The sequence below is a fragment of the Myotis lucifugus genome, unplaced genomic scaffold (assembly GCF_000147115.1).
Source record: "Myotis lucifugus unplaced genomic scaffold, Myoluc2.0 scaffold_383, whole genome shotgun sequence".
Classification (NCBI taxonomy): domain Eukaryota; kingdom Metazoa; phylum Chordata; class Mammalia; order Chiroptera; family Vespertilionidae; genus Myotis; species Myotis lucifugus.
The window spans coordinates 748790-772837 of record NW_005871431.1 but is presented as its reverse complement, the minus strand read 5'-3'; the positions used below and the strand labels follow the sequence as shown (position 1 = coordinate 772837).

The window sequence follows — 24048 nt, the reverse complement described above, 5'->3', positions numbered from 1 at the left end:
AATTGACTCCTGCAGGGTCGTGGGGTATTCAGGAGGCCATGCCTCGAGGGAACCCTTCTCATGCATGTGGAGTCAGGGCTGCCATCGGATGATCTGATGAGGGGGCAGGGTTGTGAGATAAAACCCAGGACACCAGTTAAATGTAAATTTTAGGCCAATTAACAAATAACTTTTTTTATAATAGCAGATTTTTTTTTTATTGATTTCAGAGAGGAAGGGAGAGGGAGAGAGAAAGATAGAAACATCAATGATGCGAGAGAATCATTGATCGGCTGCCTCCTGCACGCTCCCCACTGGGGTTCGAGTCCACAACCCGGGCATGTGCCCTTGGCCGGAATCGAACCCGGGACCCTTCAGTCCGCAGGCCAACGCTCTATCCACTGAGCCAAACCAGCAAGGGCTATAATAGCAGATTTTTAAAAATACATATTTTTATTGATTTCAGAGGGGAAAGGAGAGGGAGAGAGAGATAAAAACATCAATGATGAGAGAGAATCATTGATCGGCGGCCTTCTTCACACCCCGCACTGGGGATCACACTCCCCACACTGGAGATTGAGCCGGCAACCTGAGCATGTGCCCTGACGGTGAATTGAATCATGACCTCCTGGTTCATGGGTTGACATTCAGACACTAAGCTATGCTGGCTGGGCAACACATGACATAAATATATTATATATATTTTATATATATATATATAATTTTTTAATTGATTTCAGAGAGGAAGGGAGAAGGAGAGAAAGATAGAAACATCAATGATGCGAGAGAATCATTGATCGGCTGCCTCCTGCACGCTCCCCACTGCGGTTCGAGCCCACAACCCGGGCATGTGCCCTTGGCCGGAATCAAACCCGAGACCCTTCAGTCCACAAGTCAACGCTCTATCCACTGAGCCAAACCAGCTAGGGCACAAATGACTTTTTTAGTATAAGCATGTCCCATGCAATATTTGGGACATATGGATGCTTGAAAAAATCACTCATTGTTCCTCTGAAGTTCAAATGTAACTGGCCATCCTGTATGTGTAGTTACTAAATCTGGCTGCCCTTGACGGGGCGACTGCCAGACTGGCCGGCTCCTCCTCCTGAAGGACCCGTGGGCATCCAGGAGCAGCAGGCAGGCAGGTCCTGACACATGAGCACTTCAAATGCATGTGTCACACGTGCTGCTGTCCCTCCAGCCGCATGCGGCACATGACCAGGCTTGAGTCAGGACAAGAGGATTACATAGGAGCATGGGAGGCTGGGCCACGAGGACTATTCCTGGAATAATCTATCAGACCGCGGGGCCTGGGGAGACCCTTACCCTCCCTGTGCCTCAGTTTCCCCATTTTTACTACAGGATATCAATGGTACAGTATCACCTTCACAGGGCAGTGGTGAGGACTGATTAACAGAGTACTACTACCTGGTATACAGACAACAAATGCCACATCAGTGTTGGCTCTGATTAACCGTTGTGTGATCATCTGATTCATATCTATTGTCCCACCAGGCTGGCCACCTGATGGGTGGGGGAAGGGAGTGTCTGTCTCGTCCCTGTCATGTACCCAGTGCCCAGACCATCACCTAGCAAACCATAGGTGCTCAATAAATATCGCAGTCTCTCATCAGTTACTAAGTGGCTGGTGCTGTTCAAATCACTGCGACCCAGCCGGGACCAAGGGGCCTGGTGTCCATGCCGCAGAGCTCACAGGGATTAAACAACGACACTTAGATGTGTGATGTAATGGCTGGTGACATAAAACAAGGTAATGAAAACCGTAAGCAGGAACAGAACCGTAAGCAGGGAGGGATGAGGTGGCTTCCTGGACCAGGGAGGTCGGGGGAGGCCTCTTGGAAGACGTGACCTTGAAGCAAAGGCCAGAATTGGGTGGAAGAATGAGCCAGAGGAACATAACTAGGAAGCGGGCACAGCACATGCAAAGGCCATGCAAAAGCACATGCCAAGGCCATGATGCTGGGCCAGGCCCGCACGGCACGTCCGGGGAACAGCAGGGAGAACTGTGTGGTTGGAGTGGAATGAGTGAGGGGGATAGAGGGAGGAGGTGACGGGAGGAGATGATAGATAGGGCAGGACTTGGGCTTTTCTCCCAGGGCTGTGGGAGCCCTGAAGGCCGTGGGCAGAACAGAGTGGGTGCTCACAGGCGCCCTCTGGTGACTTTGGGGAGGACAGACCGTGGAGGACAGGGCAGAGCTAGATAGGGGGACAGACCTGGAGGTCCCTGGTGGAGTCCCTACGCTTTGCCAGTGCAGGTGGATGAGAAATGTTTGTGGAGAGAAGGCAGGGAATAAATAGCCCCAAGGTTGACCCCTCCTGGTCCAATGGCCCTGTGGCTCCCGGTTTTCTTGCTGCCCCCCCAGGTCCTCGCCACATGGCTCACTCCATGAGCAGTTCACTCAGGGTTGTTGGCTGCTCCCCAGGCCGTTACAAAAGGCTTGCCTGATTAGGTCAGGCCCACCCGCCATAATCTCCTTTTGGGTCAACTCAGAGTCAACTGATTTGGGAACATTAATTTCATCTGAAAAAGCCCTCTCCACTTTTTACCAAATAAGGTCCTACACACACTCAAGGAGGTTACACGGGGTGTGTACACGGGGGCAAGATTCTTGGGGCCACCTCGGAATTCTGGCCATTTTGGGAGGACCTGAAGTGGGGTTGGGGCATGGGCTCTGGTAGGGTGAATGGGTTCAAACCTCATCCCTAGCGCTTAATCATTGGGTTGGCTTAAGTTAACCAGCTATGTTCCCCTTCTGAGCCTCAGTTTCCCTATCAGCAAAGGGTAGATGACCCCTTAGCCTGCCGGAAGCCGGTCCATCCTTGTGCTTGACACAGTCGCTGCAGTAAAGAAACATCTGCACAGCATATGTTTCAAGGGACCTGGCATATATGGCATACTGTTCTTAATATGTTTGCTCCCCTTAGCGCTGTGTGTTTTAATCAAGGTCACCTCTCCGAGAAAGGTTGTTTCCCCAGGTGGGGATTTTTCCCTGAGGTTAGGGAGGGGATACAACCCCTTAACTAAGTGCCAGGCGGGTAGTTAATCACTTTAACTACAAACAATTACACTTAAGCTACATAATCTTTACTCCCTGGAATAGAGATAAGAAACACCCTAACCTTTGCAATAGAAATTGACAGGATTAAAATCAACTGGTATAAATACAGATGTAACAAGACAATAAAAACCAGAACTTGGCCAGAACTTCGCTGGAGATCCTGACCAGAACTTGGCTGGAGTTCCTGGCTAGAGATCCTGGCTAGGCTGCTGATCAACTGAACGCTGCTGTCTCCGTGTCATTCCTTCTTCGCCGACTCCGTCCACACCTTTGGGGACCCCTGGACCTGCTGGGTTGGACCCTAGCATCTGGCGCCTAACGTGGGGCACGAACCCACGACCCTGAGATAAGAGTCTCATGCTCTACCGATGCTGGGGTCCAACCCCAGCAGGTCCAGGGGTCCCCAAAGGGGGGAGCGGGTTAAGCCTGGTCCCTGAAGCAAATTCCAGGTGTCTTTCCAGTAGGACCTACCGTGGGGTGAAAACTGGATCTGAAATATGAGGTCATTTGCCGGGCCCCGGTGCCCTACTTTGCAAACAGGGTTCCCCCAAACTCATGTCCACTTGGAACTTCCGAATGTAACGTCACTGGAGACAGGGCCTTTGTGGGCCTGAGGACACACCGAGTAGGTGGATATAGTGGTTTAGGTCCCTCCGTGCGCTTATCTGTGACACGATGGGTTGTCAGTGGCTGCCAAAGGCCAAACGTTGGACATGGGGCTCATGTGTCCCCTGGCTGGGGTCCTTGGCTTGCTGGCTCAGCTGTCCATCATCACTGCCCATTCCGCTCCCAGCCTCATTGACCCCCAGGGGCATTATGAGGGTTACCAGGCACCTGGCGCACGGTCGGTCGGTGCTGAATAGATGTTGGTTCTGGTTACTATAGATAAGTAAATAAACCAATCCTCACCAGACAAGGAGGGACTTAAAGCAACTTCCTGATTTGAGGCCGAGAGGAGCAACTACAGGCTGCCACCAGAGGGCAGCAAAACACCAGCAATGTGATCTCTGCTCCCACCCGCCCAGAGACGCCTGCCCACTGCATCTTGCAAGTTCCAGGTCCTCTCCCTGGCCGAGGCTCCCCAGCGCCGCCTAGCGCCCAGGCTGGAGGAAGCACAGCCCCAGCCCCACAAAAGGCCCCTGGGCTGCTGGGAACAGCAGAGGGAGTGGAGGTGGATGGAGTCCATCACGCCATATTACTGAGAAAAACGCACGCCCTCGAATACATTTTAATGTAGTTAAACATATTTTAATGGATTTCTTCCCCAGCACATTAAAGTAGTTGAAAATTTTTGAAAAATTAAAAAAGTATGTGTTGGCTGGGTGGCTCAGTTAGTTGGAGCGGCATCCCATACAACAGAAGGTTGCAGATTTGATTCTCAGTCAGGGCGCATACCTAGGTTATAGGTTCAATCTCCAGTTGGGGTGCATGCAAGAGGCAACCAATTGATATTTCTCTCACATCAATCAATGTTTCTCTCTCTCTCTCTCAATATCAATAAAGCATCCTCGAGTGAGGGTGTATTAAAACTCACGGCAGCCCTAACCGGTTTGGCTTACTGGATAGAGCGTTGGCCTGCGGACTCAAGGGTCCCAGGTTCGATTCCGGTCAAGGGCATGTACCTCGGTTGTGGGCACATCCCCAGTGGGGAGTGTGCAGGAGGCAGCCGATCGATGTTTCTCTCTCATCAATGTTTCTAACTCTCTATCCCTTCCCCTTCCTCTCTGTTAAAAATCATCTACACTAATAAAAGAGAAACATGGTAAACAACTCATGGCAAACTCACACACACACACACACACACACACACACACACACACACCTCATGGCACTATTTTAGGTTTAAATGCATATTTTTGTATTTATAGTCCAAACAGAATGCATACATTTCTCCCAGTCCTGCTCCTGCAAACCAGGTTTCCTGTGTTGGTTTCCTGCCTGGGACCTGCTGAGCGAGGAGTGACAACTTGTGGGCACGGAATGCCCTTTGTGAGATGATGAGAATGTTCTGGAATTAGACAGTAGTGAGGGTCGCACAAGTCTGTGAACGTACTAAAAACCACTGGATGGTCCACTTTAAAATAGTGGATTGTATGGGATGCAATTACATCTCACTTGAAAGAAGACCTCTCTAGAACTTTCTGAAGGTGGCTGCCTCCTTTGTATTCGCATCTGCTGTGATATCAGAGTTCCCATTGGCAGGTGCTGGCCAGCACTTGGCACTACTGATCTCGGTTTTAGCCGTTCTCCTATGGCGTGGTCCCTCCCTGGCGTTTTAATCTGCACTTCCCTGTGGACTGGCCTGTCAAGTACACGCTCATGGCCTTTGTGGGTCCTTCCCCAGGACCCGCCTTTTCAAGTCCTTGGCCCATTTTCTTAACTTGGGTGGGCTGATTTCAGGTCATTGATTTGTGAGAGTTCTTTACATGTGTTAGACCTGAGTTCTTCGTTGCATTATGCACTGCAAATACCTTCTGCCAGCCTGTGCTTTGCCTTTTGACTCCCCTAATGGTGTATTTGGATAAACCAAATTGTTTAAAATAAAATAGTAAATATTTTAATTAGAAATACATTCTACAGGCAAGGAGGCTCGGCAGATGAGTCATTGAGGAGATAGTCTGCCAACAGTAGCATCAGCTTTTCCATGTGAAGGGCAGAGAAAATGGGGTTGGCTTCATTCACAAAGAAGCACCCTGACTTAACCTGGGTCCCCTGAGGCAGCAGCCCCTGATCTGAGTAGAAGCCTGGGAGGGATGTTTCTGGAAGAGGCACCCCCCCTCCCCGCCGCTGCCGCCCACATTAGTATATTTCTAGCAAATCTGCAGGTTTGGCATGAAACCCCCAGTTTCAAGTTACAAAACCTCATTTCCTGCCAAATGTAATGGAAGGGGCTGGAGACGGAGGCCACTATTTATGTCTTGTCCGCTCTGGCTGGCTGCCTCGTAGGTCAATCATTTGTGTAGCTATGTGGTGTGGAATGAGGACATGGCCACCCACAGGGGCTCCCTGAGGATGTGCCCCATCCCTGTCCACTTCTAGGTCCCCCAAGGGGCCATGGGTGCTGGGAGGTGCCAGAGCGGGCAGCTGGAAGCTGTGTGTTCACCCTGGGTCATCAGTGCCCAGCCTTTCTGGGCATTAAATGTCTGGGGTCTTGCAATTTTTTTCTTTCTTTTTAAAAAAAATCTCTCTATATAAAAGGCGCCCTAGCTGGTTTGGCTCAGTGGATAGAGCGACAGCCTTCGGACTGAAGGGTCCCAGGTTCGATTCCGGTCAAGGGCATGTACCTTGGTTGTGGGCATATCCCCAGTGGGGGGTGTGCAGGAGGCAGCTGATCGATGTTTCTCTCTCATCGATGTTTCTAACTCTCTATCCCTCTCCCTTCCTCTCTGTAAAAAATCAATAAAATATATTTTAAAAAAAAAAAGGCTAAGAGACTGTCTGACCGACCAACCGTCCGACCGACTGACCGACCGACCATCTGACCAAGCATCCGACCAGCAGGTAGGTATGACACACACTGACCACCAGGGGGCAAATGCTCAATGCAGGAGCTGCCGAGCGAAAGCAACTTTGCAGAGCGCCCTCTCACACTCTGGGACCCCTCAGGGGACGTCGGAGAGCTGGTTTCAGCCTGATCCTCGCAGGCCAGGCTGAGGGATCCCACCTGCCAGAGGGACCCTGCTCACTCTGCAGACGCCCTTCGAACTGGGGGGGCGGGGGGGGGAGGGACCACGGGAGGTTGGCTCCAGGGCGTGTCTGGCCCTCTTACCCAGTCCCACCCCACTGGCCACTTTCTAATTAATTTTCTTTCAATGTGCACTGGGCGTCTAGTATTTTTATTGATTTCAGAGAGGAAGGGAGAGGGAGAAAGAGATAGAATCATTGATGAGAGAGAATCACTAATCGGCTGCCTCCCGCACGCCCCACACTGGGGATCAAGGCCACAGCCCGGGCATGTGCCCTGATGGGGAATCCAACCATGACCTCCTGGTTCATAGTAAGACGCTCAACCACTGAACCACGCCAGCTGGGCTGCGGTCTTGCAATTTTTCACAAAAGAATTGAAAATTGGGCCCTGGCCGGTTTGGCTCACTGGATAGAGCGTCTGCCTGGGGACTGAGAAGTCCCGGGTTCGATTCTGGTCAGGGGCATGTGCCTTGGTTGCGGGCACATCCCCAGTGGGGGGCGTGCAGGAGGCGGCTGATCGATGTTTCTCTCTCATCGATGTTTCTGACTCTCTATCCCTCTCCCTTCCTCTCTGTAAAAAATCAATAAAATATTTTTAAAAAAGAATTGAAAATTGGCTGGTGTCTGAGGGGCAAGTCAGCCCTGACCACACCTCTCTCTTGATTCCAGGTGGCTGAAAGTGGCACAGGCAGGGTCTGAAGTGGGGCCAGGACCCTCTCCCCTTGCGCCCTCACACCAGCCCTATTGATAACAGGAACCCATGGAAAGTTCTCCTGGTCCCACTGAGCTGCTCTCATCAATAAGTCATTGGCAGGATGAATGATTCCTCCCCAGGGAGCAGCAGAGAGGCGACCGCCTCACCCTTTCCATGCCCTGGGTGAGACAGTCGGGATGTCGAAACTGCTGGCCAGCCCATTCCTCAAAAGTTCAAACAGGGGCCCTGACCGGTTTGGCTCAATGGATAGAGCGTCGGCCTGCGGACTGAGGGGTCCCAGGTTCGATTCCGGTCGGGGGCATGTGCCTTGGTTGCGGGCACATCCCCAGTAGGAGGTGTGCAGAAGGCAGCTGATGGATGTTTCTCTCTCATAGATGTTTCTAACTCTCTATGCCTCTCCCTTCCTCTCTGTAAAAAATCAATAAAATATATTTAAAAAAAAAAAAAAAGTTCAAACAGGGAATCACTGTGTGACCTAGCATTCGCCTCCTCGGTGGAAATGAAGATGAGGACTGAAAACATATGAACACGCAACAACCTGTACACCCATGTTCAAAACTCGCCATTCACAGCAGCACAATTCACAACCGCCAAAGGTGAACACAACCCAAGTGTCCGCCGGTGGGTGAATGGACAAACACAATGTGGCCCCTCCACACACTGGAATAGTACTCAGCTCTGAAAGGGAGCGAAGCGCTGACACTCCTTACAACCTGGATGGACCTTGAACACATGACGCTCAGTGAGAGAAGCCCGACCCAAAAGGCCACACAGTGTGTGATCCCATTTCTGTGAAATGCCCAGGACAGGCACATCCACAGGGACAGGAAGTGATCAGAGGCTGGGGAGGGAGATGGGGGTGACTAGTAATGGGAAGGATTGTTGGGGGGAGGTGATGAGGATCCTCTGGAATTAATAGTATTGATGGTTGGACAATTCTATGAATATACTAGAAACCATTGAATTTTATAATTTATTTCTTCTGAATTGTTGTGGGTTTTTTTAAATCCTCACCTGAGGATACATTTTTAATTGATTTTGGAGAGAGGGGAAGGGAGAAAGAGAGACAGAAACATCGATGTGATAGAGAAGCATTGATTGGTTGCCTCCCAGCCCCTACCGAAGATCGAACCTGCAACCTAGGTAAGTGCCCTGACCAGGAGCCGAACCCACAACCTTTTGGTGTAGGGACGATGCTCCAGCCAACTGGCCTGGCCAAGGGCTCTGCGTCGTCTTAAAATATATATTTTCCAGGTACAATTTATACAACGCAGGTGGGTATACTAAAAAAGTCTGTTCCAGCCCGGCTGGCGTGGCTCATTGACTGAGCGTCGACCTAGGAACCAGGAGGTCACAGTTCAATTCCCAGGCAGGGCACATGCCCGGGTTTCGGGCTCGATCCCCAGTAAGGGCGTGCAGGAGGCAGCCGAACAATGATTCTCTCTCCTCATTGATGTTTCTATCTCCCTCTCCCTCTCCCTTTCTCTCTGAAATCAATAAAGATATATTAAAAAACAAAACAAAAAGTCTGTTCTAACTCACCATTTCACTTATTCCACCAGTTCATCTTTCTAGGAGCAAACCCTCTCCACAGTCCTTTTCCCAGCTTTACTGAGGATGATTGACCTATAACAATTGTATGTATTCATTGGCACCAAGATGCTGGTGGAGATGAGGCTTCCGGCTGCTAGCAAGCCTCTCAGCGGGCCTGTGCCGCTGCGGCGGTGGCGGAGGACGCACTCACCACAGACAAGGGCTTCCTGTGGGCCATGGAGCTTCCATGGGGGAAGAGAAACTCGTTGCATCGCTGGCTAGCTCTGTGGAGGGAGCAAACAAGGTGACGTGTGTGAACGCTTTGAAAACCAGATGCGATGGTGAAGTAGGTGACGTCATCGTGGTGGGGAGAAGCACAGAGGTTCAGCATCAGAGATGGGAGGTGGAGACCAGCTCCAGGCTGGACTCAGCCTTGATTCTGTCGTCCACGAACCTTCCCCTAGGAGAGCTGGGGAGCCGCTCTGCAGAAGATGAGCGGGCAATGCGAGGGTTTTCACAGAAAGGGGACCTTATTAGTGCCGAGGGCCAGGCAGTGCTCTCTGATGAGCTGTCTCTCTGCACACGAGGGGTCTAATATTTGAAAAACTAGGTCAGGGTGTTTTGGTCCAGGTTTCCCCGTCCCTAGTAAAACGGCAGAAGACTTGCTTCCATGACTTGCCTTGTGGTGCCTCAGGTCTGCTGGGCAGCAGCAGCTTCATCTGGATCCACCTACACCTGAGCACCAGAAGGATGCAGGGGCTTCATTCCAGTTTCTCCCCTTCCCCCCGCCGTGCACGTAGCTCTCAAATGACAACAACGCAAACTTGGTGTAACACAGCCTCGCCAAGCGAGCCCTGACTGGGCCAGGGCAACCTCAGGGGCCGAAAGCAGAAGCTCGGACCCGGGCGCTGTGTGCATCCACGCCACGAAGGAGCCTGCTTACCGGTGGGAATGGAGGAAGACAAGCCAGCCCTGCAGGAAGGGCAGTGGTTCTTCAAAAAGCCCAACCTGGAGCCCTGGCAGGTGTGGCTAAGTTGGTTGGAACATCGTCCTGTATGCCAAAGGGTCACGAGTTTGATTCCTGGTCAGGGCACATACCCGGGTTGTGGGTTTGATCCCAGTTGGCGTGCATGCGGGAGGCAACCTATCGATATATCTCTCTCACATCAATGTTCCTCTCCCTCCCATCCCTCTCTCTTCCTCTCTGTCTAAAATCAATAAAATCATATCCTCAGGCCCTAGCTGGTTTGGCTCAATGGATAGAGCATTGGCCTATGGACTGAAGGGTCCCAGGTTCGATTCCAGCCAAGGGCACATGCCTGGGTTGCAGACTCGATCTCCAGTAGAGGGTGTGCAGGAGGCAGCCAATCAATGATTCTCTCTCATCATTCATGTTTCTATCTCTCTCCCTCTCCCTTCCTCTCTAAAATCAATAAAATACATTTTAAAAAAATCATATCCTCAGGATTAAAAAATAATAATAATAATAAAAAGGCCGGCACAGCTGGTATGGCTCAGTGGTTGAGCATCGACCCATGAACCAAGAGCTGCCCAGTTTGATTCCCTGTCAGGGCACAGACCCAGGCTCAGTGCATGCAGGAGGCGGCCAATCAATGTTTCTCTGTCATCAGTGTTTTCATCTCTCTATCCCTCTCCCTTCCTCTCTCTCTAAAAAAAATCAATGAAAATATATATTTTTTAAAAAGCCAAACTTAGTTACCTCTGTCCCAGCAATTCCACCGCTAGGTCTCTACCCCAAATAAACAAAATCAGCTATTCAAACAAAAATATGTGTATGACTGTTCACAGCAGCACAATTCACAACAGGCAAAAAGCAAAACAGCAGGTGAACAGACCAACACTACATGGTTCAGCCACACACTGAAGTGTTATTCAGCCATAAAAAGGAGGGAAGCCAATACAATACACAGATGCTGTATTATAGAATTGTACACCTGAAACCTATATAATTTTATTAACTAGCGTCACTCCAATAAATTCAATGAAAAAATTTTTAAAAAGGAGCGAAGCACTGGCACTCGCTACAACGTGGATGGACTCTGAACACACGATGCTCAGTGAGAGAAGCCAGACAAAAGGCCATGCAGTGTGATTCCATTTATGTGAAATGTCAGCGCAGGCAAATCCACAGACAGGAAGTGGGTTAATGTCAGGGGCTGGGGAGGAGATGGGGGAGTGGCTACTAATAGGGATAGGGCTTCTTGTTAGAGTGGTGGAATGTTCTGGAACTAGATAGTGGTGATTGAAAATATAGTAAATGTCACTTAAAATGATTAATTCTATGTTATGTGAATTTCACTTCAATTTTTTACAAAGGAGCCTGGCCTGTGTAGCTCAGTTGGTTGAACGTCATCTCGTGCACAGGCGGTCAGGGCACATGCCCGGGTGGTGGACTTGATCCCCGGTTCGAGGTGTGCAGGGGGCAACTGATCGATGTTTCTATCTCTCTCCCTTCCTCTCTCTGAAAAATCAATGAAAGCATGTCTTTTATAAAAAGGATTCGTGCTCAAAGCAGCTTTGCTCCCGGACTGTTCACACCCAGTGATAGCCGCTGTGTGTCTGCTCTGTGCTGGCCGCAGTGATGGGCCTGTGTAACAGTAAAGGCCCTAGGACAGCCCCTGTGAGGACTGACCCCGATCCCAATGCCCCAGTGCCCTGAGAACAGTCTCACTGGAGCAGCTGCAGCCCCCTGAGTGCTGGGACCATGCAGAGGCCTGGCCGGTGCTCGCTGGTCTGTCCTGCTTCCTTCCTGGAGGAGGTCACGGTCACACCGAGGGAGGTTTCCTCTCTAAGGGTCGAAGGCTCTCCACAGACCAGTGCCTCAGCTCCACACGGGGCAACCCTGGTCGCTCCTTTAGAGACACAGGGAGGCGCAGGGTGGTGAACAGCTCCTGAAATCCCCCCACCCCCACCCCAGGACCCCACCCAGGTCAGTCTGCCTCCAAGTGCGAGCCCACTGGGCACCAGGCACGGGGGACATAAATACACACTCCATCGGTGTGGATCCAGCTGAGGACCTGGGAGAATGATTTTGTTTTGTTTTAATTTCTCTTTATTGCCCTGGCCGGTTTGGCTCAGTGGATAGAGCAGTGGTTCTCAACCTTCTGGCCCTTTAAATACAGTTCCTCATGTTGTGACCCAACCATAAAATTATATTCGTTGCTACTTCATAACTGTAATGTTGCTACTATTATGAATCGTAATGTAAATATCTGATATACAGGATGGTCTTAGGCGACCCCTGTGAAAGGGTCGTTCGACCGCCAAAGGGGTCGCGACCCACAGGTTGAGAACCGCTGGGATAGAGGGTTGGCCTGCGAACTGAAAGGTCCCAGGTTCAATTCCGGTCAAGGGCACATGCCCGGGTTGTGGGCTCGATCCCCAGTGGGGGACTTGCAGGAGGCAGCCGATCCATGATTCTGTCTCATGGTGGATGTTTCTATCTCTCTCTCCCTCTTCCTTCCTCTCTGAAGTCAATAAAAAAATATTTTTTAAAAAAATTATCTTTATTGTTTAAAGTCTTACAGATGTCCCCCATTTTCACCTCATTGATCCCCTCCGCCCCAGGCCTTCACCACACTATTGTCTGTGTCCGTGGGTTATGCATAAATGCATATAAATTCTTTGGTTAATCTCCCCTCCCCCCACCCTTTTCCTCTGAGATTTGTCAGTCTGTTCCATGTTTCTATGTCTCTGGATCTATTTTGTTCATCAGTTTAGTTTTGGAGTGGAGTGATGTTAACCCCTGCCTCAGTTTCCCCACCGGGAATCTGGTTGGCCTCCAAGGCTGGCCACTGTCTAACTGTTAGGGGCAGAAATAGAATAGTGGGAACTAGCTACAATTATAAGAAATATTAATCATGCTCTGTTAACCAGGATTATTCTGTTCTGATTAGAGAAAGCACATTCTAGCTGGGCAGAGTTGTATGCCCGGGGACAGGAATGCGGTCCGTTCTCCTTTTCCAAGAACTGCCTGTCATCATGGAAAGATTAACAACCTTGTTGCTGAAACAACGTGGTCCCGGAGGCACCTGCCCTGGGCGCCCCCCAGCCCGCATGGCCTGTAACCTGTAACCATTAACCTTGTCCACTTCCCCATGCCTGTAATTCCTACTTTCCCATGTAATCTTTGCCCTTCTATCCAATATAAGCAGTTGGCTTATGGGGTGGGGTGGGGCGGGGTGTGCAGAACAGATATTTGTGGATGACCTGCTGCTCTCCCATACTGCTGGCATTATCGGAATAAAAGCTCATGTACGAGTCAACCTTATATCTGCTTAGTTGGTTCAATTACTGACAGGCAGCCGGGACCCATTGGTTGTCGGGTTTCATAATCAGTATCCGAAACTCCCCTGAGTCCAGGCCTGTGTGTCCACCACCCAGCCTGGTCTGCAAGGGGCTGAAATCTCTTTCCACCTCCCTCCTCCCAACGGCTAAGTGTGGGGAGCAGGAATGTCCTGGCTGCAGAGTGGACAGTGTTGATGGGAGTGGCCTGAGGCCAGTGAGCCGTGGATGACCAGCCTGCGGTGGCCCAGGGCATGAGGGCCAGCTGCACGCACTCAGACGCAATAACCCCAGTGTGGTGTCTCTGGGGGAGGGGGTGCAGCATGGAAGGGTGCTAGCATGTCCCAGGGTGGTTCCTGGAAGAACATGCAAAGTCCCTAAATGCTGGCGGCAGCAGAGAACAAAAAGAAAAAGGAGTTCCTGGCCATCTCATTTAAAACAAGCAAACAAACAAGTGGGGACAAAGGAAGGAATGCTCGGAATGCGGCCAGGTCCCTTCCGGCTGCGGGTGCGGGTGCGGGTGCGGCTGAGGCTGACCGTTCAGGACCGCAGGCCACCCAGGCTCCCTTAGCCTCTGCGCTCTGTGGGAGGGAACAAAGAAAATTATTAACACTAAGGAATTTTGCTGTCTTTACTGGGGTTGCGATTGCTCCCTCCTGGCGTATTTATTGCAAGGGGCATTTGGGGGTCTGAGTGGGGACCCCTCAGAGTTTGAATTCTTGGGGGTGAAAGAACCCTGTGGAAGCTTCCAGAGAGCTTCGCGGGGTGGAATAAGCATGAACTTTACAGGCTGCTGGAGGAACACGGGGCGGGCATTGGAGGAGCAGTGTTCTTAAGCCTTGGCCTGGTGTGCTGAGGCCCCTCTCCCGGAACCGTATACAATGTCTGGAAATGACACAACATTCCACACTTTGGAGATAAACACCAGCATTTGGTATGTGTGTGTGTGTTTTTTATGGTTGGATCTGTTTTATCTTCAGCAAAAAGGAAGGAGCCTGTGCCTGCCCAACGAATTCTAGAGTTTTCCTCCAGGATCATGCTGGGGGAGGGGGGAGGGTTGAACTCTGCGAGCTGGACAGAGAAGCTGGGGCAGGGGAGGGAAATGCGGCTTTATTCAAAGAATAAAGAGGTAGCCCTGGCCGGTGTGGCTCGGTGGTTGGAGCGCCGGGCCCAGCACTGAAGGGTCTGGGGTTCAATTGCCAGTTAAGAGCATGTACTTGGGTTGTGGTTTGCTGGTGCAGAAGGCACCGGGCCATGTGGCTCTCTCACATCCATGTTTCTCTCTCTCTCTCTCTCTCTTTCTCCCCGCCCTCCCTTCCTTCCACTCTCTCTGAAAAAGTAATGGAAAGAATACCCTCAGGTGAGGATTAACCAAACTACAACAACAAAAGGAGATGTCGATTTTAGGGAACGAAGAATTGCTATCATCTCTGTCTTTCTGGGTTTTTGTTGTTGTTGTTTGTTGAACTCTGCTATTCTGACAGGGAGACCCTGGGCGTGGGCTGGTTGGAGGTCCAGGAGAGGCAGTGTTCTGAGGTCAGCTGTGCTGGGGAGGGCTCCCCGCTCCTCGGAATGTGGGTGGGGCTGCCAGGAACGTTGTGCCTGACCCCTGTCCTCAATGACGGGGCACCCAGATTTAGGGCTGGACGTGCCTGCGCGCCCCCAGCACATCCTGCGTTTAAAGAAGCCCAGGGAAGGAGATGCTGCCCACGTGAGGAGGGCGCCCCAGAAACGCTGACCAGGAGGAGGCCGTGAGACTGTCAGCACCGGCAGCCCTGTCCACGTGGAAGATGTTTCCAGAATTTTGGTTTGGGAAGATGAAAGAGCTGTGGGGATGGATGGCTGCACTACAATGTGAATGTACTTGATGCCACCGACCTGCAGGCATATTTTACACTTTTTTTTTTTTTTACTAATTTTAAAAAATATTTTACAATTTAAAAAAAAAAAAAAATATTTTACAATTTAAAAAAAATGATGTTTCAGAGGAAATGTTAATATCACCTGGAAAGTTTCAGGATATAAAATAAGGGGAAAGGAACAAGGAAGCAAGCCTCACTTTGGTGAACACAATAAAACTACAAAATAAAATTCAAAGCCCCTGCTCAAACACACTAGCAGTTGTTCCCCCTGGATTACTGGGGACATTTATTTCCTCTTCTACTCTACTTTTAAATCTTTTGCTACACTAACATGGGAAACTGAGTTGGTTGTTAAATGCAAAATGCATCATGAAAAAATGAATGGCACCCTAGCTGATTTGGCTCAGTGGATAGAGTGTTGGCCTGCGGACTGAAGGGTCCCGGGTTCGATTCGGGTCAAGGGCACATGCCTGGAGTTGTGAGCTCGATCCCCAGTAGGGGGCATGCAGGAGGCAGCTAATCAATGATTCTCTCTAGTCATTGATGTTTCTCTCTTTCCCTCTCCCTTCCTCTCTGAAATCAATAAAGTATATGGGGATATATGGATATATATATAAAGTGAATGGCCTGAGGACCATTTAAAACTCAAAGGATGGAAGATGCATACGAGTTGGGAGCATGATGCCAATCTTACAAAACACAAAAAAAACGACTGTATGTCGCTCAGATTTTGTGGTGGAAAATAGGGCCTTGGAAATGTCGGGGAGCAAATAGTGTGAACTTGGAACAGCTGGAATATGCAAGGAACAGGGCACAGGAGCTCTGCATGTTTATTTTATATTATTTTTTGGGGGGGGTGTGAATTGGTTACTAGGATACTTAGTTTTTAACCAATGTTTAGAAAGTATTAGCATGATTGGGATTATATATGTGTATACAGACATTATGTATGTGTATATACGTATACACATATCTACATTTATATATCCACTTATTTTCCTTACAACATACATAGATATAGCCTTGGCAGGCATGACTCAGCAGTTGGAGCCTTAGTCTGCTCACCAAAGAGTCGCAGGTTCAATTTCCGGTCAAGGGCACGTACCTCGTACCTCGGTTGCAGGCTGGATCCAGCCCCTGGTTGGGGCGTATGTGGGAGGCAGCCAATGGATGTGCCTCTCTCACATCGCTGTTTCTCACTCTCTCCCCCTCCTTTCCACTCTCTCTAAAAATCAATGGGAAAATGTCCTCAGGTGAGGATTAACAAACAAACAAAAAATCAATGGAAAAAATATCTTCGGGGGAGGATTAAAAAACAAACAAAAAGGTAAATAGATATAGGAAACCTGAAAGGAAGGCCTAGGAGGTTAAAGGTGGTTACTGCTGACTTGAGTAGTGGGAGTTTCAGGTAATTTTTAGTTTTCTTCTATTTGGTTACCTAATTGTTTACAGTGAGCTTTTTTTAAAAAAAAAAAATACTTGCCTTTTCATTTAAAAAAAATATTTTTATTGATTTCAGAGAGGAAGGGAGAGGAAGAGAGATTGAAACATCAATGATGAGAGAGAATCATTGACTGGCTGCCTCCTGCACGCCCCCTACAGGGGATCGAGCCCACAACCCCAGCATTTGCCCTTGACCTGAATTGAACCCGGGGACCCTTCAGTTTGCAGGCCAGTGCTTTATCCACTGAGCCAAACCAGCTAGGGCTACAACGAGCATTTAACATACCCACATTTTAAACTCAGTAAGAAAAATAATGCAGAAAAGCCTCAGGAACAAAAAGAGAAATCCCACCCCCATCAGCAGTCACTCCCCATCCCCCTTCCTAGCCCCTGACAACTACTAACACACTTCCTGTCTCTGCGAATCTGCCTGTTCTGGGCATTTCACATAAATGGAATCACACACACTGTGACTTTCTGTGCCTGGCTTCTCTCGCTGAGCATCATGGTTTCCAGGCCCATCCACATATCTGTGCTTCACTCCTTTTCTCGGCCGAGTAATATTCCAGCGTGTGGATGGGGCACATTTATCTGTTGATGGACACCCGCTGTTCCCACATTATGGCTTTTGTGGACCATGCTGCTGTGTACAGTGTTTTGCTTGTTTCCGTGTAAAGTTTTATGAGGATGTGTTTTTGTTTCTCTTGGAGTGAAATTCCTAGGAAGAAATTGCTAGGTCAGACAGTAACTCCATGCTCACCCTTTAGGAGAACTGCCACTGTTTTCCACAGCAGCTGCCCGTTTCACAGCCCAGCAGCTGTGGACTAGGGTTCCAACCTCTCCCAGTCCTCGTCCACCCCTGTGATCACCACGTGAACAGTGGCCATCCTGTGGGTGTGAGGCACCGTCGCGCTGTGAGTGTTTGGGCAGCATTTCCTACGTGTCTCATGTTGTTGAGCGTCTTCTCGTGGCCTTGTTGGTTATTTGTCCATCTTTTCTACAGAAACGTCTGTTCAGAACTGCAGAGGAACTTGGAGCCAGGGGCCTTGGCCCCTTCTCCTCCCTCTTCTGTGGATTAGCAAGTAAGCAACCCCACCCTTCAGCCCATCCAAATGAAAACAAGTTGGTGGCAGTGTCTCCACTCCGGGAAGGGTGGCTTCTGTAGAACCAGGCACCAAAGGCGTGTGTGTTCAGCCTGAGATGAGGGACAGGGTCCGTCCTGACCCCCTGTGGGTCCTCAGGAGCCTCCCCAGGCAGGTGGCCCGGAGGCCATCCAAGCCGACTGCCCGAGACTCCAGATCAAGTGTCCGTTCCTGCTATAAACTATTGATGCCGGCAATGTCACCACGGGAAGGCTGGCTGTCTGGGGTGTCATATGTTACCTGTTATGAAATGCAAGGGCCACTCTTCCTTGTGTCCTCGAGTCCTATCTGCCTGCCTTGGGGGCACGTTCTCTCCAGTGGGCCTGGATCCTTCCAGAATTAGCTTTTTACCAGGATTCCAGGTCCCCCCACTGTGCAGCCTGACCTCCTTCCGGGTCATCTGCAGAGGACTCAGGGGCTTTATTTAAACTCAGCTGACATTGGGCAGTTACTCTCTGTGGGGGGCCAACCTGGGCACTTGTGGGATATAGAGCAGCATCCCTGGCCCCCTGGTGTCAGGAACACCCACAGTGTGACAACCACAAATGTCCTCAGGCATGGTCCAGTATCCAAGGGGGAGCAGGGGAGCAAAAAGAATCTTCTGGGTGAGAAAGGCTGCTTTCCTGTATGTAGGAAAGGCTCTGCTGCCGTGACCAGGATGGGGCTGGGGTCCTCACCCCCAGTGAGTGAGGACTTGGGTCTGTGCCCCTACCCTGGTCAGGACATGCTGGGCAGCCCAGAGCCCCTGATCTGCTCCATCCCAGCTGGTGCCCATGGCCCCATGACCCTGTGGGCAGGCGGGCATCGGAGTGAACAGATGGCCATAGGATCGCTTACAGCCCAGCTCACATTCCCTCTCCCTATCAAGACATCCTCCTTTTCATAAATTTTGCAAGGGCCACGGAAGCAAGCCAACTTTCCTGTCACCAGGCAAAGCTGCCAGCCCAGACAGGACCGCTACCGTCCACTCCCCTGGCCACACTTCTCAAAGGCATAATGAGTTTCCTGTGGCTGTCGTGACCGAGAGCCATGAGCTGGGTGACTTAAAACAACACACATTTACTCGCTCCCTTTTCTGGAGGCCAGAAGTCAGAGACCAAGGTGCTAGCAGGCTGGTTCTTTCTGGAAGCTGTGAGGGCAGATGTCGGTGTGGCCAGGAACCTTGGCGTCCCAGGCTGGTGACCTCATTACCCCCCGTCTCTGCCTCCATTGTCACTGTGGCCTCTCCCCTGTTTGTATGCAGATTTCCCTCTTCCTATAAGGACACCGGTCATTGCATTCTGGCCACCCCACTCCTGTGTGACCTCATCTTAACTGTTTACATCTGCACAGACCCCATTTCCAGGCATGGTCACATTCATGGGTGCAGGCGTCAGGACGTGGACACATCTTTTGGGACCATGATTCAACCCTTGACAGGACCCTGGTGGTTCCGTCCTCCACGCTCTTGGCCCAGCAGTCCAGTGGCCAGCCCTCCCCCCTCAAATTAAATGCGGCTGCTCAGGGAGGCTGCCCTGACCTGCCCCAGCCCCTTCCTGCCTTTCTCTCTGGCATTTCCTGCAGGGCTCATTGCAGCCGCTTGCTGATGTTTGCTGCCCTCAGCTTTGGGTTTATTGTCCATGTTCCGAGGCCCAGGCTTTCTGCACAGCCCAGTGCCCAGCAGAAGCCCCGACATGACCTGGAGCCATTTGGGCTCCTGACCACTTGACAGAAAGACCCCTGGCCCACCCCTCTTCATGGGCTGCACATGGTGACCCCCTCCTGGGAGGACAGTTCAGGGAGGGACTTCCCATGGAGAAGTCTGACCAGCACAGAGGCCAGGAGATGAGGGTCAGTGTCAGCCCTGAGGAGCCGTAGGGGACAGCAGGGACTCTGATGGCTTCATGGCTTGTCAGTGTTTCGTTCCTTTTCACGGCTGAGTAATATTCCACCCTGTATGTGGCTGCATCACGTTTCGTTTGTCCGTTCATCTGTCAATAAACCCTTTTGGCTGCTGTGCACACTCCTGTACACAGCAATTTGAGTTTCATTTCTCTTGAGCACATACCTAGAAGTGTTGCTGGGTCAGGTGGTCACTCTATGTGGACTCTTTGTTGGACAGGCCTGTTTGCCCCAGGGAAGGCGGAGCGGCCTGGGGGATATCTTTCAGGCTAAGAAGCTCAGGCAGCTGACTCAACGGTCTCTGGGCTGGGGGAAAGGAAGTGATAGTATTTCACACTCAGAGGATTAAAGAGTTAAAACTGGAAGGCACCCAGCACTAGCTGAGCTCCCAGCGGGTGTGGATCAGCCTGGGGGTGGTATAGTGCTGAAGGTGGAAACTAAGTTCTAGCTCTAGGGCAGGGCCTGGGGAGAGGGTGGGTTCCTGGGGGGAGGGGCAAGCCAGGCTGGTTTGGGCGAGTAAAGGCCAGGGAGTTAGCCGTTGGCCTGAGGGCCTGGGGGAAGGGAGTCTGAGCCCTGGATGTGGGATCTATGATAAGACCCTTGGAAGGTGACCACGACAATTCAAGGGAAACACCTTGGAGACCCCCTCCCTACTTTACAGAGACAGGGGGCTGGGCAGGGCCTGGGAGGGATAGTGGAGGAAGAGGCCTGGGGCCTAATTGGAGGAGGGGACCAGCTGAGGTCTGGTAGCTGGGGAGTCAGCTGTTCCCTGATGGACCCAGGCTGGAGGCAGCTTTTGAATATTCTTAGGCTGAGAGAGTTCCAGAAGGTCCAGGAGAGGGTCCAGGCCACCCAGCTGGGGCCGGGGGAGGAGCTCCAGCTTGGAGGAGCTGGGAGTAGTCTCTTTAATCCCCCTATGCCCTAGTTCAGTTCAACAGAAATGTGGAAAAAGGGTCAGAAAGTCTGGGAGGCCTTCTAGGGGGAGGGAAGATGTGAGCGACTTGCCCAAGCCCAAACCCAGGTCCCCCACACCCCATGGCTTTGTAATCTAGGCAATGGATAAACAAACATGGGACTAAATCCAGAACTATTAAGCTATTTCCATTTGAAACAGGAAGGTAAACCAAAGGGAGGTGAAGAGGGACAGGCCTGGCCATGCCTCTTTGTTTTGACAAAGAGATAAACTGAGGCACCATCCTCCACTCCCATCTAATTCGAGAAGAGAACCAGAGAACCGAGGCCCTGGAATACCTGCCCTCCACCCCCATCTGGCTCCCACTCGCCAGCCTTGCTCCTGCCACAGAGTATCATTTTCAAAATGATCAAACAATTGCAAGGTGAGCATGTGGCCGTGCTCACCCTGAAACATTCATGAGGGAAGCAGCTGGCTGGCAAGATTAGGATGGAAGCACTGAGAAGGGAAAGGGAAGACAAAGAGGAGGCTGCTCCCCTAGATAAACCAGGGGCACAGATCTAATTGTCAACGCCCTGCCCTAAGCCTTGGCAATCATGAAGGCCCCACCGCAGTCTTTGTTGCTGGTCCGAGTTTCAGATGGTGCTGTGGACTGTGGACTGACCAGTTGGGCTGGGGGTCACTATTAGATTATATTCACATCTAATCCCTGAACCTGTGAGCAAGACCTTATTTGGGAAAGGGGGTCTTTGCAGGTGCTCTTAAGGGTCTCGTTAACATAAAAAACATTCAAACCTGTAAAGAATTTTTGTGAGTTTGAGCCAAACTGTTGACAATTGCCGGGAAGCAATATCTCAACGGATTGGGACAGTGCTCCAGGGAAAGACCGGTTTTCCTCTGTTTTTATACACTACAATCAAAGGAGGGACGTAGGTGGGTTACATGAAATCCATTGGTGATAGAGAGGCGGGAGAAAGCAAAGCAGGCAAACCTCTGGGATTGGATAAAAAGTAAAATGATAGACACATACTTAGGTGGGTGCAGGAATAATTAACATAACAATGAAGGGATGTGTGGTATCTGTCCTGACGCCCAGGCACATTAGGTTGTGCCCCAAGGGTACAGAAAAGGGGAAGTTACAAGTTACCCAGATATTTCAAGGATATGTTATTATAGATGCAAAAAGACAGACAGGCTCAGTTAAGGTAAAGGTTGACGTTGTCAGTGAAAATAGCGCCTAGGACGGGACTATCCACCATAACTGCTTTTATTTATTTATTTTTAAAATATATATTTTTATTGATTTCAGAGAGGAAGGGAGAGGGAGAGATAGAAACATCAATGATGAGAATCATTGATTGGCTGCCTCCTGCACACCCCCCCACTGGGAACGGAGCCTGAAACCCAGGCATGTGCCCTTGACCGGAATTGAACCCGAGACCCTTCAGTCCGAAGGCCGATGCTCTATCCACTGAGCCAAACCGGCTAGGGCCATAACTGCTTTTGGTTAAAGTTTAATTTCAGACCACCCTTCGTGGTTACGTTAGGTCTCTGAGTTTGCAAGACTGCCATGCAGACCTTCCCTGAGCTTGTCAGGTCAGCATGTGGCCCCCTTCCACAGTCTTGAGGTGAGATCTTCCTGGATTATCCCGAAAGGCCCTAAATCCAATGAGAAATGTCTTCTTTAGAGACACAGAGAAAATAAGGGAGAAAAAGGGCCACGTGATCACAGTCAGAGACCAGAGTGATGTGCCTACAAGTCAAGAGCCTGGAGCCCCCATAACCTGAGAGGCATTAAGGCTCCTCCCTGGAGCCTCTGGAGGGAGCGTGGACCTGCTGACACCTTCATTTCAGACTTCTGGCCTTCAGAGAGTGGGAGAATAAAGGAGGGAGTTGTGTAGGTTTAGGGAAGAATCTTCCAGAGGGAACTGCTGCACCAAGGAGGCCGGCTAGTGAGGTCAGAAACCAGAAAGGTGGCCAATGGTGTGGGCCTCCGGGCTGCCAGGCTGCCTGGGGCTTGAACTCTGAGCAAGACAGGAGTCCTGGGAGGGCCAAGCTCAGAAGTGGGTTCTAACACAGTCTGATGGCTCAGACCCCCCCCCCCCCATGTCAGCTGCCCCTCTTCTCTCACCCAGACCCTGCCATGAAGGGTTGGCGGTGGGGAGGCAGCCCTGGCACTGGTCACCAAAGGATGAGCAACTGGCCCTGGTGGTGCCCAAACCCGAGCTTGGGCGGGAGTCTGGGAGGGAGCAAATCCACGAATCCACTGGAGCATTGCTCCTGATGAGTGATTCAGGGGCTTCAGATCTCCTGGGACGGGAGGGGGCCCAAACCCGCAGGGCAGGCGGCTTCCTGTGACCCGGGCAGCCGCCGGCTCCTGGGCTGCGTCCAGGTCCGCCAGGCCCCGCGAGTGCTGTTGCCAGGACTACGGGCGCTTGCGGGTGAAACGAAACCAACCCGCGAGGCAGAGGAGAGAGAAATGCCATTGCTGCTCCCTCTCTGGGCTGGTGCCATTTAAACATCCCCCTTTCGGCAGGGCCGTCAAGCAAACTATCATCACAACAGCTTCCGCTTCTTCTGCTTCGCACCGAGAACCTCGCCAAGCCCACGATGCCCGTCGGCTCCGAGGCCCGAGGCCGGTGCCACCAGCAGCGCCGGGGAGCCGACCCTCAGCAGCCTCCCCGGCTCTGGCCCCTGATCGCATGTGGAACTCCCGCTGCCCACCTCGCTGGCCTCGGTTTCCCCTCTTCTCTCCGAAGGGGCAACCTGTCACAGACAACCCTGTGAAACTCGGAATCAGCACTTCTGGGAATACGTTTAGGGTGTTTTTCCTGCTGCTGGGACAGAGCCGCACCCGGTTCTGAATTTCCCATGATGGCAGGATTCTGCTTTCTGCCACCCCGGCTCAGAAGCCCCGTGTGCAGGACTACACTCGGCCCTCGCTGCTCCGAAACCAACAGGCCGGGTCGGGGCGCTCCCTGACCACATTGCGCCTGCAGGCTCGGTGCCAGCAGTGAGGACCGAGGCCTGGCGTCTGGGATGCGTTAAGCGGCCTCTGCCTCCCCGCCTACTAACCTAGGAGTAACGTCTCAATTTGAATCAGACTTTTCTGCCACGTGCCCACAAGCAAGATGGAGCCTAATAGGTGTCCCGCCCGACTCCAAGATGGCCACGCGCCTCCCTTTGCTCTCACGCGTGAGGGGGACAACACCTGCCCGTTTGCAAGATGGTGGCAACCTAGGGCGAGCACGCTTCCCGCCGCCGGACTCGCCACGTACCCACTCTCAAGATGGCTTCTCCCGCAAAGCCCTAGGCAGGAGGGCTGCAGGCTCATTGGTTCCGGCTTTGTCACGTGCTCCCACCTTTTCTCCCCTCCCCCGAGTCCATGGGCCGTTTCCGCCTTGAGCCCTGACGGACGGCCACGTTCTCCAACGGTCGCCTGCCATTCCTCTTAGCTCCACCCCTCAAGCGGCCTCCTAGCCACTGGGAGGCGCTGGTGGGGGCCCGC

General features: G+C 51.4%; 1 pseudogene; it reads left to right on the top strand.

The window, feature by feature from the left end:
* The first annotated feature begins 3772 nt into the window (after positions 1 to 3772).
* On the top strand, positions 3773 to 11899 carry LOC102438666 (annotated as a pseudogene).
* The last annotated feature ends 12149 nt before the right edge of the window (positions 11900 to 24048 follow it).